The 19,793-nt window shown below is 36.6% G+C and overlaps 1 long non-coding RNA gene across 1 annotated transcript; it reads right to left on the reverse strand.

Moving 5' to 3' along the window:
* Positions 1-204: 204 nt before the first annotated feature.
* On the reverse strand, positions 205-15,607 carry LOC149163167 (uncharacterized). The gene is made up of 2 exons (XR_016261972.1): positions 14,683-15,607; positions 205-502 (listed from the first exon to the last, which is right to left on the reverse strand). It is a non-coding gene; the product is annotated as an uncharacterized LOC149163167 (long non-coding RNA).
* Positions 15,608-19,793: the final 4,186 nt, after the last annotated feature.

A 19,793-nucleotide genomic window follows, 5' to 3' on the forward strand; every position in this document is an offset into this window, starting at 1 on the left:
ATATATAAAAATTGATGAGTCAATACTGATAAAATCATCATATGTAGCTAAAACAAGTGAAATTCACATATACTAGTAGATCAATAACATGTGAAAATAATACATGTCCAACAGTGGACATAATTCAAAATGATACATCATGTGAAAATGATATAAATAAAAATGATCAATTATGTAAGACAAAAATGATACAAGTCAATATGATACGTCATGTCCAAATGATATAAATAAAAATGATCAATTATGTACGACAAAAATGATACAAGTCAATATTAAGTCATGTCCAAATGATATACATTAAAAAGATACAACACAATAACATGGTACTGAAGGCCGTGAAAATGATACATATGATAATAACCATGAAAATCGGCATCATAAAAATATATCTAAAATTATCCATGATGTAGTCTATATGATCATGAATGTCACTGGCTTCTACCAACAATTGTCTCATCATCATCGTCATCTATATTGGCATTGGCCTCGTTGTCATTTGTATCTGTCATCATGAGCATCATCTACCATCTCAACATAGGAACCAACATGATCTACTTCTATGTGATGAAGATCATTCAGATATTCTAGAAGATCTTTGTTTGCAAAAAAAAAAAATAGAATGAAAAATTATTATTTATTTCATGCAATAATTAATTTATCTATTGTATAACTAATATTACAACATATGAAATGAAATGATAGTCATATTACATCATATCAAAGTGCACATACGATAATAAAATTTCAAATAAGTTACCACTAAGATGTAAAACATTTAACAAATTCTAATAAATGTTAGTAAAGATCGTAAAAAAAATTGTTATACAGTTTGAATATCAATTGTAATTACTATTACATATGTTTAAATACAAGCCCTCTCCATTTTGTGTTATATATGATTGTGTCTTGAAGATATTTTGAAAGTTAACTAGTCTATGTCTTGTTCTCTTATATTTTAGAACTGAATATTTTTCTAGGACATTTTTGCACTCCCTAACATGTATGGGCACACACTAGAATGCCTTGTCACTTGGCATGTCTTATCACCTAACATATTTATGCATTACTAGCACACATTGGCACTCCCTATCACATCGTGGCACTGACAGGTATCCATGGCATCCCTCTTATTTGTTAATTTCCATGCATTTTAACCTAGTGCTCCCTTGTGTTTTCCTGGCAATCCCTGACACTCCCTAGCTAGCACAGATTGGCATGGTTTGGCATTGGCATCCATTGGAATTCTTGGGATGCATTGTCATGTGTTGGAATTCCTTGGCACTCCCTTGCACGTTGGCATTCCCTAGCACTCATTGGCATGCACTGGCATGCATTGACACTTGACACTTGGCACTAGGCACACATTAGCAAATGGTGTTCACCAAGTAAATTTTTATCTTCATCACAAGAGATATATGCATAACCAAAATCATTTTGTTGGAGTGAAATCATAGGTATGACCTTAAGCTATTTTCCATCTTTGGGATTTAACCAGTAGTTCATGTAATTAAACAACGTAAATAAGTGATGAGGAAAATTGTAGGTGTGTGAAACTATTAAAAGATAAATCCAAGTTGTATCTAGGTGAAGATATAACCACTGATCAAATGTTAGGATTGACATGAAAATATTTGATAAGAAGGTTATATGGTTGATACATTTTAAGGGATAACTTAGTGAGTTGAATAGAACAACACTCTAGAATCCATTGCTAGGATATACACTACATTTCCACACTCAAGTGAAGGAATGGTCAATGTTGAGTAGTTAGATGTAGTAAAGGTGTTGAAGATGAAATGGTTATGGGGCTCGTTGCCACACAAAATGTGTTGAATAAGAAGGGGCGATGTTGATTAGCATTGGTTCACGTGCAAAGCAATCGGGGTGATGAAGCAGACCCCAGAAAACTAGGAAAAGATTGCACAGCTTGAAACAACATTCTGAGATAGAGCGTTAACTTGGTATATGAAATACAAAGCAACTATGCCAGAAGTCAGAATAGGAACTTGTTAGAGATCAAGCAGGCCTTGTTAAAGGAATTTCAGAACCCTAAGTTTGAATCTGAATTCAAAACTGACATCAAAGAAATTAAATAAGTGCAAGGAGAACCAGTGTGGGACTATGACTAGATGTTCAAGATATTATTGGACATGTTAACATTTAAAATTTCTGACGCACAACACAAAGAATAGTTTATTGCATGACTCCTTCCTCATATAAGGATACTTCTCACTCAGTAGAGAGTGACATCGCAGTCAGAGGCACTGGAAATAGAAATGAGACTAGAGTCAACTCCAGGTGGAGCAAAAGGATCAGCAAGAATGGCACAAGTGTAATTGCAACTGGTAGCATTGACTCTCTAGTTGCAAGAAGTGGTGAAAGGGAAAGGTTGTGCATCAGAATGTCTAGTGCACTATGTGTGGCAGAGAATGGCACTTGAGAAACAAATGCCTAGCAATGACTAACTATGTTGCGATAGGGGCACTAGACCCACTGCTTAGAGAAGGAAAAGAAAAATACTATGAGCTATGCCGAAAGTGGGGACATAATCCAAGGTCTTGCTGCTTGATGGAGAAATATCAAACAACCTACCACACTCCATTCTGAGTATGCAAAAGTATAGTCCATAACATTCAGGCAGGTCGCACATTGGAAATAATGAAGGAGAGGACATCCAAAGCATACCAAGTCCTGGAAACAGACTCGTAGGCGGCAGAGGCCTAGACATTTGAACAAAGAAACTTTCATCCATAGAGAAACAAACAAGCAATGCAACAACAATGTTAGCCAGACTGTGACAGAGGGTTTGGGACTCGTGGTAGAGGAGGCGATAGACTGCCAACATGCTTTAATTGCAGAGAGATTGGGCACATGCAAATATTTTGCACTAAGCCTCGAGTTCAGTACGAGTTTTTTGCAGGTATTGTTACAATGCATAACACACAAAAGATTTTCCTAATCTTTTAAAAAAATTGGAGGCCAAAAGAGCAGTGAATGTGCATGATCTGTATGTTAACTTGAATATTTTTAACAATTTTCAAGTTAAATTTATATGTGTTTTGGGTAGAGGATCAGCGTACTAAACACAAACAAGTAAATTTTAACCACAATTTATAGCCAAATAGAGAAAAAATAAGCATGTCTAAAACACATAACACAAAACATGATAAAAGAGTTCACCCCTCTCCTGGGCTACATCTCCTGGTCTAGCTTCCAATGCAGGGCCTCTTTCATTAAAAATGTTCAAAAGTGTGTTTACATGCTTTACAAAGCTCAAACAGCAGAACTGATGTTTCCAATGGATCTGGCACTGTCAAAAACCCCCATTTTGGTTCTTTATGCACCTCATTTGGCCAAAAATTAAGTATTGTTTCAAGTTTTTCCTCCATTCTACAGCTAATCATCCTCCAATTCAGCCTAAACCTGGCTTGAGCGCCCCAAACGTCAAACTCACGCGCAAACCTGGCCTACAGTCCCGCTCGAAGGGCGAAATTGTAGGACAGTTAACTCTGTCATTAAGCCCCCAGTTCCGAATTTTGTGGTCATGTGGTGGCCATAAGACCGCATAGGGGGGCAATATTCCAGGGATGTTGTCTAGCACCCAGCTGAGCGCGCGCTTCTAGTTTTATTAGTCACCTGTGACCATGGGCTAGCCCTTGCTAGTTCTCCACGCCTATGGTTACATGGGAAGGTCATACAACCCGAGGTTGGCCCCTCCTTCCGATGTGCCCGAGGTTATATGGCACCATGTGCCTTGGGGCTGACCCCCTCCAACTGTTCTATTGTGGTTCAGCACTGATTCTGACTGCGTTAAGTGCTTGGGGTTGTGGTCGTGGGTCGGGCTAAGGCCTAGCCCCTTGGCCCCCTACTTGTGGTCTCGTGGTGCTGGGGTGGCCAGGGGCTAGGGCTTAGCTCGGCCCCCTCCCCCATATGCACACACTGCAAACTTTAAATAATGTTTATCACCCTTAGTTTAACAAGTGACATCGCAGTGCAATTGGTTAGGTCGTTGGAGTTGTTGGTTGAGGTTGTGGGTTCGACCCCCGTGGCCTCCATTCGACCCTTAGCCAAATTTTTAATGCATCCTCCGAAGGCCACGTGGCCACCATTGGTTGGCCCACGTGGCCCTCCATAATTGGCCAAATAAATACCCAGTCAGCCACAATATTCAAAAATTCAAACCTTAGAAAAATTTTGCACATCAATTTTTTTATTTATTTCGACCAATCTAGCGAGGCCATGTGGCAGCCTGCCATGGGCCCAAAAATGTCCAATAAACTGTCCTTTTTGTCAAAATTTGCATGTTTGTCAATTCGATCAAAACGCAATATCGAGAACATACGATATTGGTTTTGAGTGAAACGAATTGCATTGGATTCATATTGTTGAGATCTATTCGGTCATTCAGGTTTCGAGTTCTGCCGCACACTTTGAATTTTAAGCACTATTTTGATCCATCGGATCAGTGCACATGGTCACAACTGAGAGACATGATGCAAATGACCACCCTGCTAATATCAAAATAGTCACAAGAGGAGGAGCACACACTAGAGGCGACGCATGACGGGAGCAACTAGAGAGCCTGCAGTGGTTACTCAATTGATGCCAAGAAGATAAGTGGTAATTAGGAAAGCAGTACCACTTCCTAAGTTCGATGCAAAGAAAAAAAAGGAAGTTATGTTTGAACTGCAGAGGTACTGTGATGAAAGAGAAGCCCCGCGACCTTCAAGACCTTGGTCAGAATTGAAAACACCAAGAAAGGAGGAAAATCTAGAGGGCCAAGTCAAAGAATATTTTCAATATTGCTTGAGAATGCTAGAAAGTTCTACAACAACTCAAAATATAACAAAGTTGATCAAGAATTGTATAAATGAGGCAAAAGAGCCATCTCAATCCCGTGGGCATTCCTCATACATTATAAATAGGGAAGAGGCAGAAGCCTTGAACAACTTCTTTTTTAAATATTGATCAATTGTTCTAGTTATTCGCGTAGCAAGGTTGGGTGCAATTGCAAATCGCCATATTGTACAATTCAAAGATGGCAAATGTCTTGTGAAAAATAAGAATAATGATATCCTTTCAAGAAAATATAGAGTATTGATTTATAAAAACCCCATGGGAAGTTTGTCTAAAACTCTAATTCTGCAAATGAATCTCAGATATCTCATAAACTAAAGATATGCCATGAATGTATGGGACATTTGGGTTATGAACTTATGAGGTCTTAGGAAGTTGAATGGAATTTGTTTGTTTACCTACTTTTACTTCGAACAAATTCTTTTGTGAAGCATGTGTCTATGGTAAAAAAAAATAAACAGAAATCTGACAAAATTCTAGCACATAGAGCACAAGCATCATTAAACAACATGCATTCAAACATATGTGGCACAACCAACAAGTGCTTGGGGGAGCAAGGTAATTATCACATAATCTCTGTTGATTATCCAAGGTAGGGGTGTACTTCCTCAAGGAGAAGTCTCAGGATTTCAAGCTAAGTCGTCACATTCGTGTTCGTGTTCAAGTTCGACAACCTTGAAATTTGAATGAAGTTCAACACCTAAAATTTTGCCCATAAAATTTGACATAAAAATTTGAAAAAAAAATGAATGTATATATATATATATATATATATATATATATATATATATATATATATATATATATATATATATATATATATCAATTTAAAGTCAAATTTCAAAGTCCATAATGCACATTGCAAACACATAGGATTATTGCTCAGACATTTAAATCATTTCCACATAATTTTATAAACCATGAAAGAGAGTACCAATAAAGAACCAACTTCCATACATAGTAAACCAGGTGAGAAATTCATCATAGACATTAGCACCCATATCAAATTCAACAAAACCATCGGCCATATCAAATTTCATATATTGAATAACAATCTAATAAAAAAGTATTCAAAATATATAAACTCAAAAGTTTAAAGTAACTTGGCAGTTTTAGAAAACTGTTCATGCAAAAAGTAAACTAGAAGTCTAAAACAGGAACACAAGTTTTATTCTTTATGTTCTTGTGGTCCACTTGTTATATCAAAAAGTTCTATATCATCAAGAGTAGTAGGAGTTGTGAATTCGCTAGATGCTTTAGGGTCAAATTCATCACTCAATTCCCTGTCAATGTCACTATCAATGTAAAAATCAACTTCATCCCTTGATGCATTTGGAACAGGATTGATCCACGGAGTAGAGGAATTGGATTACTCTTTAGCCACATTTTTCAAAGCCAGCTCCAAGTTACTACGAACATAAACAAGAGCTTCTAATCTTCCATATAACAATCTATTTCTTTTCTTGGAATGAATGTGGTCAAAGGAACTCCAATTCCTTTCACATGCGGATGCACTTGATCCCTGGCTTAAGATACAAATTGCAAAATTTTGCAATTATGCTACCCCTGAACCATAAAATCCCCACCATACTGCTAGATCACTTATGCTCCTATCATACTTTGTTGATTGTGTTCCAAATAACCCTTCTTCTAACCTGTATGCCCTCAACTTACATCTGACCAAACTAGCAATTACTAGATCTAGATTTAGCTTCTCAATAGCCTAGATAAGTCCATTCATGACTTCTTCATCCCTATGTCTTGATAACCCAAACAATCTAGGGTCCAAATAGCATGTTGTTGCATGTAATGGACTATGCATCGTCTTCCATCTTTGATCAATTAAATCCCATATCTCCTAGTAATCAGCTTCCACATTATTAAAAGCACTTGCAATGGCCTCTTTGCAACGATCAATGCTTTCATAAACAAAACCCATACAAGGTCTGTCACCATCAACCATGCAGAGCACATTAACAATTGGGCCACATATTTTTAAAACCTTGTTTGCATTTTCCCAAAAGCCATTATTGAGCACTATTTTTTCAACATTTTTCCCCTTAGTTTATTTTGAAAGGGAAAATCTCTCCCACTCAGTATTGCAAAAAACAACTCTTAAGCTTGCTTTTTCCTTAACAACACTTTTCAGAGTAATATAAAAAGCGGAAAACCTTGTATCACAAGGCCTCAACAACTGTTTTGATGCATTCTTCCTATATATGCTCAAAGTGAGACGATGGTTGATGACGAAGTTTGCAATTGTTTTGGATCTTCGGATTGTCTCATTGACCCAAGGAAATTTGGCTAAATCATGCAACATTAAATCCAAGCAGTAAGCTGCACAAGGGGTCCAATAAATGTGATTATATTTTTCCATAATCATCTTCCCTACACCAACACAATTTGATGCATTATCTGTAATAACATGGACCACATTTTTCTCCCCAACCTCTTAAATTGTTTCAGCCAAAATTTCAAAAATAAATTCTGATGTCTTCACTCGATCCATTGCATTAACCGCCTTCAAGAAAAGTACCCCTTGATGACTATAAACAAGCACATTGATCAATGGGTGATGACACAAATCTAACCAACCATCACTCAAAATTGTGCATCTTGTATGCTTCCAAGACTCTTTAATCTAAACCAACCTTTTTGTCACTCTGTCTCTTGTTTTCTTTAGCAAAGTGGTCCTTAAAGCTTCAAATCCGGGAGGAACATAGCCCTTCCCAAAATCAATGACTTTTTTAATTACATTTTTAAAATATGGACTCCTCGCCACATTAAAGGGAATTGCACGTGCATAAAAGAATTCTGCAATAGCATCATCAACTTCTTGTCTCTCCACAGGTTTCCAAAATTGATTTAATGTTTTTGTTCCACCTGTTTTTACTTGAGTAGAACTTGATCCACCAATCGTTGAAATTGAATTAATGGTGTTGGAGGAAGACATGGCAATCTCCCTTTCAATTCGTTGCCTCTTATTTTCCCTTTTCTCATTTTCTATCTTTGAAGTGAAATAGTCTTTCTCCACTTGGGTTTTTTGTTTTTCATAAATCTTAGTGCAACCTCCAACACCACCTTCACTTCCATTGCTAAATACTAAGAAGGTGATCCACTGCTCTAGTTAAAGAGCCAGTGAATTGATGTCCACACAGCTGACACAAAAGATTTTCCCCCTCTTTTTTAACAACATTCCATGCTACAGCAGTTGATTTTAGGGGTGCTATTGAAATTTGAAGGTTCTGAACTTTTGATTGTTGAACACTGAGGTGAAGGCTTGAAGCCTGAAATATTTGCAATTTTGTTTTAATTTACATTTTAATTAGTTTTATATTTTTTTCACTAAATGAAGTTATGAAACTATAATTTATAAAATAAATTTAAAGAGTATGGATCTAAATTAAAAAAACTACTAAATTGTAATTTGTATATATTAACTTATTAATTTTTAACTGATAAAAAGAAATGTACATTTTAATTTTTGACTTACCCGGAGGCTGGAGTCTGGACCATGCGGCTTGCTGAAGCCTAAGCCTGTGACACCGAGTCTTATGATTTGGTTGAACAGATGCTATACTGCACACAGTGTGAGGCTAGAGCCTAGAGGGACGGTCGACCAGTCGGGCGGGAGTCTAGACAGTGGAGCCGACGACGACGACTATGGAAGACTGGAGTCTGGACTCTGGAGATGGCATAGGCGTAGCGTGCACAGTGCTCACTGTTGTCGTGCTGCGTAGATTGTAGTGGTAGTGTTGTTGGCCTGCTGTGCAGTTGTGCTCAGTGATCACTACTCTGTGTATGCGATTTGTAATTCGTGAATGAAACAAAATGCAAGCCCCTGCCCATGGCATACATAAATCGGGTGATTTTTTTTATTTTTTTTAAACAACGGCCAACGAAACCCTAAGTAACTTAACCGGGCCCACATAAAAATCAATTTTTTAAACTGGATAAAATTGAACTTGAACGAATTTCATGGCAATTTCAAGGCGAAATTCATTTTCGGCGATCAAGTTTGGGTTCGACATTCGCGTTCGTGTTCGTCATTTTATTCGGCGAACATGATTGAACAAATTCGAGTTTGCTTGAGATTCGGCGAATTTTGAATCCCTAGGATTAAATTCGCCAAACCCAGTGACTTAGACTTCAAAACTTTCATATAATTCAAGGCTGGAATATGGAAACAAGACTTCCACAGAATTTGGAATAGAGAAAAAATGTGGTAATGAAAAAAAGGTGTGGGGAGTGTCACTGGAGGTGAATACACTTCCAATGAGATTACAACCTTATGCAAGCAAAATGGGATCTAGAGAGTAGTGTTTGCACCATGTACTCTGGAACAAAACAGCACCGTGGAAAGAAAAAACACAACATTATCAAGAGGGCTGTCAATGACAAAGGAAAATAACTTACATAATTTGTTTTTGGGTTGAAGCAATACACACAATTTCTTTCCTTGTCAACGAGAGTCCCGTTAAGGCAGTGGAACAAAAGACACCAAGGAGGCCCGGACATGGTAGAAATCAACATAGCACAAATCGAAGTGTTAGATTTGACTTGTTACAACTCAGTCCCAAGTAGAAGAGACAATATCTGATGATAGACGTAAGAAGAGAAGCTTTCTTCCTTATTCTCTGCAAAAAAATACTTGCAGTGTCTAACATGCAACCACCAAGAAAGTGGAGGTTACTCGGAATATAATCTTCAATATAGGAGACACGTCTATGAACTTACTAAGAGTAAGCAAGTTGTTGTTTACTTTGATGTAAATAAGGAAATTTTTCAAACCTCTTCCCAAAAAAAGTCATTATTCATCCTGCATCTATTGATTATGATTCTTATGACTTTTCAAGAAGACGGCTTTCAACTGCTGAGTTTGCAAGTGACCCAAGTGCATCCACTTTTGTCCAAGATTCTTTTTTATTTAAAAAGGAGGACAAACATTATTGAAGCAGAAGATTAAGATTATTAAAGAGACATTAAGACACTTGCATGCTACAAAAAGTAAGGGCCCCTGCAAATACAATAACAAGACTTCTCGGGACAATTTGGGTTTCTTGGCAGAGATTGATAACATCATTGAACCTTCATCGGTTGAGGGAGCTACGAGGGACCATCATTGGACATAGGCCAAAAGAGAGGAGTCAGATGCAGTGGAAAGCAATTCTAATTGGGAATTTGTGAACTTGCCTAAGGATAAATTGTTATTGAGAAAAGACGGGTCTTTAAGACTAAGTTGAGGCCTAATGATACAGTGGATAGGTACAAGGCAAGGTTTGTAACCAAGGGTATGCACAGTCTGCAGCAGAATGGGATAGATTATAAGGAGACATTTTCAGTGTTCATCTATTGCAAAAATTAATTCTATGTGGAGGTGATTGCAATGGTTACTCACATGATTGGGAGTCGGGACATTCATCACCTGAATGTCAAATCAACATTTCTAAATGGTGCATTAGCAAGAGGAAGACTATATAATGCAGCAACCTAGTTTTACAAGAAAGAGTAAGGAGCACTTGGTATGTAAGCTAAGGAGGACCCTGTAAGATTCAAAGTAGGTTACATGATCAATTTGTGCAATATGGTTTTGTGAAGTTGTGACAACCAAATCTGGCTTACTAATTAAATATCCAAAATACTTGCAATATAAAGATATCCATAAGGACAGTAAATATATAGATTGTATGAGTAAAATGATTTGATATTATAAATGAGGGCCCTGTATATAATAATATATAGCTAGGTGGGAATGCACTTTCATGGGGAGTCATGTCTTTTAGTTGGGACATGTCTCTTCATATGTTTCTTCATTAATGATAAATATTATTTAATTATGAGTTATTAATTATATTATTTTATATATTTATGTTCATAACATTGCCTTCTCCTTATAAATGCATGGTCCTCAAAGCATATTGATGAAAAGGTTGTCTTTTAATTTTTCTTGTAATATCTTTACTTGATTCTTTGTTTTTTCAGAGGACGTGATTGTCACTGGAAGTTGTGCATAGCATGTGGCTAAGTTGAAGTTGGGCATGATGAAGACATTTGATATCTCTGATATGGGGCTTCTTCATTGATTTTTTTTTGGGAGGGGGGTCAACCAGTTCAGTTATGATAACACTGTTGAGGACGTGATTGTCACTGGAAGTTGTGCATAGCATGTGGATAACTTGAAGTTGGGCATGATGAAGACATTTGAGATCTCTGATATGGGGCTTCTTCGTTGATTTTTTTGTGTTGGGTCCAACAACAGCCAAGCAGTAGTCTATTTATTTCCAAAGAAAGAACAATAGGGAAATTTTGTTGCAATTTGGATGCAGGCCTGCAAACCATCTGTTAAAATTAGAAACTAGGGCCAAATTCTACTTTAGATAGCTCATTTGATGGAGATATTATTGCATTGAATTCCTCTTTTTGAGAAAACCAAAACTGACCTAAAGATCATCAAATCTGAACAAGGGGAAATATGTTTTTGAGATCAACCCCACACATGTGCAAATTGTTAAGGTCGACAACATCATCATGTAGGCTCATGAAGCCCAATAGACATGTCTTTTGACGCTCAATGACTTGTATAAATAAGAGAAACCTCCACCCTCATTCGGCACTTCATCAACTCAACATATTCTTCTCTCTCCTCATCTGATTGGTTCATATAGTGTATTGGGCATCCCTTTTCCTCACACGTGTGGCAGTAAAGAAGGATGAATTTTAGGACAAATTACAGGGCTGAATTTCAAGAATATGTTGCAGATTTGACCAGCATTGACCAGGGGTGCATTGACCAAGTTTGACTGTGATTTTTAGGTCAAATTTTTGGTTTTGGAGCGCTAAATCTATTGGCACAGAAACCGAGGTATTCTGGGGATGCTCACCAAAGCTGACTGCAGGGTTGATTGCATACTTCAAGTGCAGACTTTGACTGAGTTTCACTGCTGATTTATGGACTGTTTTGGGCTGATTTTGACCAGCATAAGAGTCTGAGTTTGACTGTGATTGACCGAACTGTTTTGGAGAAGTTTGACTGTTGATGACTTTCTGGTTAGAGCTGATTTGACTTTCTGACAGGGTTGTTTTGACTGTGATTTGACAAGTCAACTTTGACTTATTTTTTGTACTCTCTCTCTTTCAGCTGAACATTTGACATAATAACAAGAAGAATTAATCAAAGGGATTTCCCCACCTTGGAGTTTTTCCCTGGCATTCGCCAAATCTGGGGTTCTCTTGTCTTGGCTTATCTTCTACATTTTATTGTTCATGTTCTACCTACAGTTACTGTCAATGTGAAATATGGTTAATGTGATTGCTATTGGAAATTGTCAGTGGCCTGCTAAAAAGAAATTGAAGTAATTGTATTAAGCAAAGAACATACCATTGTTAACTAAAATTAACACCATCCCCTACTCCCATGGATGCAGGAGTCAAGTTATGAACCATAATAATGAGAATCCTATTGATCTTACCTTATACAGGCAGTTGATAAGTAGTCTCATTTACCTAACAAATAAATGCCTAGAGATTTCCTTTGTTGTTAGGCTATATCATGCTGGAAGAGTGTTAATGGGATTCTGAGGTACCTAAAGTGCAGTGTTGATTACAAAATGGAGTTTACTCACAAATCAGATTTCAGGTTGACTAGACATTCTGATTCTAACTATGTTGAATCTCAGAAGCTAGCTGGTGACTATTGTTTTAGCCTTGCTTCAGCAATGATACCTTTCTGGAACAAGAAGCGTCTTCTGCAAATTAAGAGTACAGAGCCACAGAAAGCCATTTTGTGATGCTATGTTTGACAAAGGGTCCATATTGGAGCTTGCCATAGGGTCCCAATACAATCTTCCGCAACAACAAAAGTACCTTACAGATAGCAAGACATCATATATTTAATCAGTGCCCCAAGCACATAGCGGTGCATCTGCATTCCCCTACGGATTAAATCCATTGATGTGATGGACTTAGTTTATGGGGCCACGGAGTAGTAATTGGCTCACATATTCACCAACCCACTTGGTCGAGACAAGTTTAAGAAATTCATAGCAGATCTTTTGAGTCAGAGACTCAATGAGGCTCACAATACCAGGGGTGTGCTGGAAAGTAATGACTTGCCACCTAAAATTTTGCTTTTATTGTACATTAGTTACACTTTCCATTAGTTGGTATGACTCAGGTCAAATGTTATCAGCGTTGAAGCCCACCTTAATTAGTGGCAAATGTTCTTTTTTTAGACTAACCCAGAACAATGCACCTATATAAATGGGTGGTGTATAGCAAAAGTTTCTGAAATGGGTACAAGTTTCAAAAAGAGCAATTTCATAATCTTGGAAAATCAGAAAACATGGATGTATTGTTTGTGTGTGTCATGCACGTGTGTGTGGTGACAGAATGAAAAAAAAAGGATAAATTACAAAAGTTTGTGTTGGCTATGCCTCTATGGTCTTCCTGGTTATGCTATCAAGTTCGGACTTCAATTAAGTAAAGTAGCTTTCTTGGTTCGGCACAATCTTTACTTTGTTAATACAAAATTTCTAATTGTTTCTGTGAAAAAATAATAAGACATGTCATCATTTAAACACCATTAAAATCCCATACAGGGAAGCAAATTGTTTCCATATAAAAAAATAAAAGAAAGTAGATTAAGGCCTAGCCCATAAATAAGAAAAGACAGTAGATATCAAGAGCATCACCGAACCCTATATTTACTGGTAAGAAATAAATTATGCCCACACAATCTATTTGTTCATTAAAAATTGTTTGGAAAACCATAGTGACAGAAACAAATTGATTTTTATAATAGTCAAGATTTAAATTGAATTTTAAAAATTTGAGACCCAATTGACATTTTTAAAGCCTTTACAACACTTTTGGGTACAGGTGCAGCACGATCCATTGCCATTGAAAAAAGGAGAAAAACAACGTTGCTTGCCATTATCGGGTTGCTTCCTAAATCATACCCGATCATCAAGAAACTACACTCCAGCAGAAGAGTTCTTGCAACATATCCTAGCTATTTTGTTTCCCCTGGTTAGAAATCTCAATAATGGTGTCCATGGATCCAAATTTTAGTGCTAAACTTGGAGCTAAAGGTGACGCATTTAATCCTCCAAGACAATTGAGGTCGCTGAACCATTTTCTCCCCACCTGTTATGAAAAAACTAACCAGGATAGTACTGCTAATGTCCTTTTATCCTTGCTGCTCCACTGTTCTGTTTTAAAAGATCAAGTCTTTCATCCCTCAGGTTTCCGTGGTAGTTTTGTTTTAACGTTCAAGGGTTCTGTTTTCCCATGTTTTGGTTGGTCGAAATTTGTAAGTTTTGTGTGAGCTTTCTTTGTTTTGAATAGAAAACCAAAAACACAAAATAAGGCCAAAAACTACTGGCGATTTCCAGAAGCAACCAAGGAAGTTAGGAACTAATCGGGAAGTATATCCAGAAATGGCTGGAAATGGCCAAGAAATATTCAGCATCTTGGATACATCTCGAAGGGCCTGAAATGTGTTACGCACTTGCAGAAACCATTTCTAGGACACACCGTAAATAAGTCAGAGTAGATGAGGTAGGAATGATGGAATTTTGATGAAGTCGAATTTCAATTGATAAAGTAGTTTAGCTATTGAAACAGTAAAGCATTGAGTCTCAAATTTAAAGATACCTAATAATCAACCGTAATTAAGGTCAGTAATTAAGGTAGGTATAATTGAACAGACGACTTTATATCAAAAAATACCTCAATACATAATCGCCATCCATCCAAATCGCCGTAGAGAAAAAGTGGCAATGCATTACAATTACACTATGGATATCGAACATTATGGATACTCACCTGTGCACCTTAGCTCGCTTGTGTTGCATCATATCGGGAACATTGATATGTGGCATTGCCATCCTAGATGAAGCGGATGATGATTCTTCAGGCCGGATCCGTGTGTTGTAAGCAAAACTAACTATTTCAGCATCCGTAAACGTTCTGCGCACTCATATGCATCCCCATTAGGGAATGTACAGGCAGAGTATCCAGTTCCATTTCATCGTCCTCGTCCACGGAACCTGCTTCCCATCTAGTGTGAGACAAAAACAGAAACTGCAATCGAGTATGCCAATAGTAAATTGTCGATATCCTTTGAAGCAAACTGTCAGAATACCCTGCAGGATCGAATGACCCAGAACTGCCAACCCCAGAAGGCATACTTCAAAATTCATTCTCGGGTTCACCGATGCGATCCAAACTGCTACTCCCTTCGGCACTACTTTCAATTTTAAAGCCATCACGGTTCACAAAATCAAAATCAGAAACACTGCCCGACAAACCAGTGGATGCCTCAACACAATTCGACGCACCGTCCGAGCTCTGTCGTTCCTGACTAGGCCCAACAAGCCGCACATCAAATTCCTCAAAACTGCAACTGGCCCAGCCGCAAAGAATTGGGTAACGCAACTGGCCCAGCCGCAAAACCATCATTCTCGTATAACTTAGAATAATTCAAAACCCCCGAATCAATATTAGGGTTCCACTACCTGCATTCAGGCTCTCTCGCTGATCTGAGCTTGAAACACGATATTTGCGCGGCATCGTCGCTCCGAACCCTATCTCCTCTGCAACCCATACACACGCTCATACCCACCCCGTCCGCTGAGAATTTTCATCTATTCTCATCTGCCATTGTAAGCATTACAAGCCCTCAAACCTTTTCTCAACCGTTACTGTAATATCCCCAATCAGTTGACAGAGTTGGACAAAATAAAATAATAAATAAATAGATAATGGAATAGGGTGGGTAGAGCACATGGTTTTGGTCCTACATGGAATTTGGATCTTGGATCTTCTTCATTGGTATTGTGAGAGCTCAGGGAAGTTTTCAAATTTGGATCATGGATCTTTTTCATTGGTCTTTTGAGAGCTCAGGCAAGTTTTTAAGCGAAGGTTTTCGCTGAGATCTTCAGCCTAGCTTCGGTGAGATTTGATCTCACCCTAGTTAGACAACCTCCATCTTCGGTGGGCATCACTACAACAATGGTGGACTTTCTTCTTGTTTGTTTCAAAATCTAATCATAAGCTGCAAACGATTATTTTCTCTGTAATTGATTGCGGGGTCTGTCTTCTCCATTCTCAGGGTCGAATGTTACTCTTGTTTCAGGAGGAGCGGGTGTTAAGGGGTGTTAAGGATTGTTTTTTTTTAATCTAGGATAATTGGTAACTGGGTCGAATGTTACTCTTGTTTCAGGAGGAGCGGGTGTTAAGGGGTGTTAAGGATTGTTTTTTTTAATCTAGGATAATTGGTAACTGGTGAGAGTTATCCTGAACAGACCTAGGATCAAATCCAACCGGCTGCCACTATAAACCTAGGCTAGGTGCAACAACATGCAAGCCGCACACAATAGCAATTAACTTATGCCTCAACAAGAGCCGAGATGTCCGCTCTAGGGTCGCCTACTCTTCTAGCCAAGACACAACAGGGCATATACTCAATGAGATTTGAACCTTCATCTCGTGGGTTTCACCCAGCGAAACTTACCGTTAAACCCCATGTTAAGGATTGTTACTCATATCTATTGTCTATTTCATTAAATCTTTTAGGGCCCACTCATATGCACTCAAAATGTTCCTAGAGCTCCTCTTTGAATAAAATGATTTTTGCTCAATTCATTTTTCACGGTACTGCCTTCAGACACGAGCACCGAGAGATCGATTGATACTAGTACGTATCCAGACTCAGATCAGTGAGGATCTATTGGACCTCACCCTGCGACACGAGACCCCAGCAGCAATTCCGTCTCAGATCCATTCTTGGGAGACAAACTAGGTCCTCCAACATTCAGCAATGTGTGAACCCCCCAGGATACGATTTAGTGGATAGTCTACACTTGCCATCGGCTCTTCATCGGGCCAACATACTTTGTTGAGTTTCTTCAGTGTTATTCATTCAGCGTTAGATGTTAGCAAAGATGGGTCTGATCCTTAGACCTATTAGCTCCTGGATCTTCTCCGCGAGGGCCAGATGTTGATTTACTTCATGCATTGTATCTTTGATTCACTTCATGCATTGTATATTTTATAGGAGACCGTTTGGTTTTCCCGCTTTGTATATGCAGCAGTGTACTCAAGTGGTCATTGGTTGGACATAAATATAATTATCTTATCTTATCTTATCTTATATATGGTTTATGGGAGTTCTTGATGTCTGAAAATATTTTAACATATTAGCTAAAATTCTATTACATTGGTATCAGAGCCACAATCTTGGCCAGCTGTGGGATTCCAAGAAAAGAAAAACAAAAAGGGATTGTTATCAGTTGGAAAGGAAGGAAGGCTAAAAGTCAAGGAGGGAAAAATAAAGAGATCATCACTAAAGACCAAGTAGAGCTGGAAGAGTTAGACGAACAAATGGGTGGTCACAGAAGCACCAAGCTTGAAAATGCATTACAAAAGATCTCCGCCACTCAAGAGACAATTGTGGAACTTCTCAAATTGCAGATTAGGCAACCTAACTTGCAAAGCAATAACAGGGAAGGTGGCTCTCATTCAGGTGGGGATAGTGCATCACATGAACATGCCAACATTTGAAGTAGCCCATTAAGTAGACCAACTATGCCTCCAACAACAAGATTTTAAGAAAGTGACAACGAATAACAACCTTTATATCAAAGTTGAGAATGATAATTTGTTGATTATTGTTGTTTATGTAGATGATATAATTTTTTGTAGTGATGTTTATTTCATGAGTAAACATTTGATATGCAAGAGAAACTTTAAATTTATACACTGGGTGAATTGTTCCTTTTTCTTGAATTGCAGATTCATCAATTAATAAAAGGAATTTTGATTTCTCAAATTAAATATTTTAAGGAAATATTGAGGAAATTTAGCTTGGATAATTGTGCATGCATGAGCACACCCATGATAGCAAGTTATAAACTCAACAAAGATGATGAACCTCTAGAGGTAGATAAGAAAATGTATGTCTATAATTTGTAGTTTACTTTATTTAACAATCTCAAGACAGTACATTATGCAAGTAATAGGAGTATTCAATTTTTTTTATCAAATCCAAAGGAGACTCGTGTGAATGCAATAAATAGGATTTTCAAGTACTTGCAAGGAAGCATAGACTTTGTCTTGTGGTATCCAAGAGAGACATATTCAATAAAAATTTATACATATTAAAAACAAGAATATTCTAAGGAAAAAAATGATCAGAATCTATAGTTTTCATATTTTTCGTTATAAAATCCTTAAATATGAAATAATAATAATAATGGAAAAAAAAATAATGAAAGAAAATTGTTTTTTAACTATTCAAATTAAGGTTTCACACTTTTATATGATAAATATATCAATAAATTTTCCAAAACTATAAAGAACAAAAAAAACAAAATGATATAAGAAAAAATGTAAGACAACAAAACTTTAGTTTCAGAGTAGAGGCTTGTGTGAGAAGAGTAATTTTGTTCTACCCTTTCCAGATTAGTCACATCAAAGGATTTTTTGTCAATGTTTCGAGCCATCAAGTGTGGCTCATCCTCAAGACAAAGATAAGAAATATGATCAAGCAATGAAAGATAAATAAGTGAGAGATGCGGGGAATGAGATGTTAGGTTAGTTGAATATTAGGAGTTCAAATATTATAAAAAAAATATCTGAACTCCTGTAAAAAAATATTTTTTTAATATTTGAACTCCTAAAGTTCAACTAACCTAACGTCTTGTTTCGTGCATCTCTCACTTATTTATCTCTCATTGCTTGATCATATTTGTTATCTTTGTCTTGAGGATGAGCCACATTTTATGGCTCAAAACTTCGACCAAAAAAAAAATCAATGTGAGTAATCCAGAAATGGTAGAACAAAAAAAAATTAGTTATAATTTTTTTATAATTATTACATTTTTGCGCTGAAAGGCACTCTCTAGCCTAGTATGGAAGTTATGTTATAATATCCAGTGCTGTTATGTTATGTAAACATTTTTACTTAGTCAAATTACATAAAGTTTAAAAAAATAAAATAAAATAAAATTGAGGTAATATAGTCAATTTATCATTGGTTGATTTTTGGTTCCAGTTCAGTTCCAACCCATGGTGTCGTGAATGTATGTATATATAGAGAGAGATCTTTTCACTCTAAAAGATGTCTGATCCCTCTCGATGCTTGATAAATCGAGAACTAAAATAAATTTAAGTGGGTGTAGATAAAAATCCCCATTTTGAAAATTAAATTTTAACATATATAAGATTCAATTCATTTTGAAATGAAATAGCTAATAAAAACTCATTATTAAAAAACCAAAACTTTGCACATTCCATTAATCCATTAAACTTTTTATAAAAGCTTCGATGAAGCAATTTGCTAACATTTCCATACTAGACTTGTTAGTAAAGTCACAAAACTAAATAATTATAGGATATATAAAAGTTAACACAACCTCATGGAAATTAGAGTGATTTGAAAATTACATTATTTAAGGAGGGAATATTTAATATATCCTTGTGAGAGGTTGGGGATGATTTAAGTATTGTTTATTCTTTTGAGTTTAAAATATATAACAAAATAAAATAATAATAATAATAACTTGTTGAGAGGAATCACCTACAACATATTAACAAAAATGATACAATATTTCTTTATAAATAATAAGGATTTCAATTTATGCTTAGAAATGACTTCATGTAATCTATCTTGAAGAAAGTGTGAATTTTGTCTTATTTTTTCTAAGTTGTTTTGTCATTAGAGGACAACCAAGTTTATGAGATTTTCTTGTCTTGAGTTTGGTTCAAATATTAAAGAAAGTGTGGATTTTTCCTTATTTTTTCTAAGTTGTTTTGTTATAAGAGGAAAACTAAGTTTATGAGCTTTGAGTTTTTTTGGTTTTTTTTGGTTTTTTTTGTTTTTGTTATTGTTTTTTTTCTTTTTTAATATGGTTCAAATATTTAAAAAATACATT

Source organism: Pinus tabuliformis, chromosome 5_2 (assembly GCF_031772625.1).
Source record: "Pinus tabuliformis cultivar Carrire ecotype Pingquan chromosome 5_2, CPIR1, whole genome shotgun sequence".
NCBI classification, from domain to species: domain Eukaryota; kingdom Viridiplantae; phylum Streptophyta; class Pinopsida; order Pinales; family Pinaceae; genus Pinus; species Pinus tabuliformis.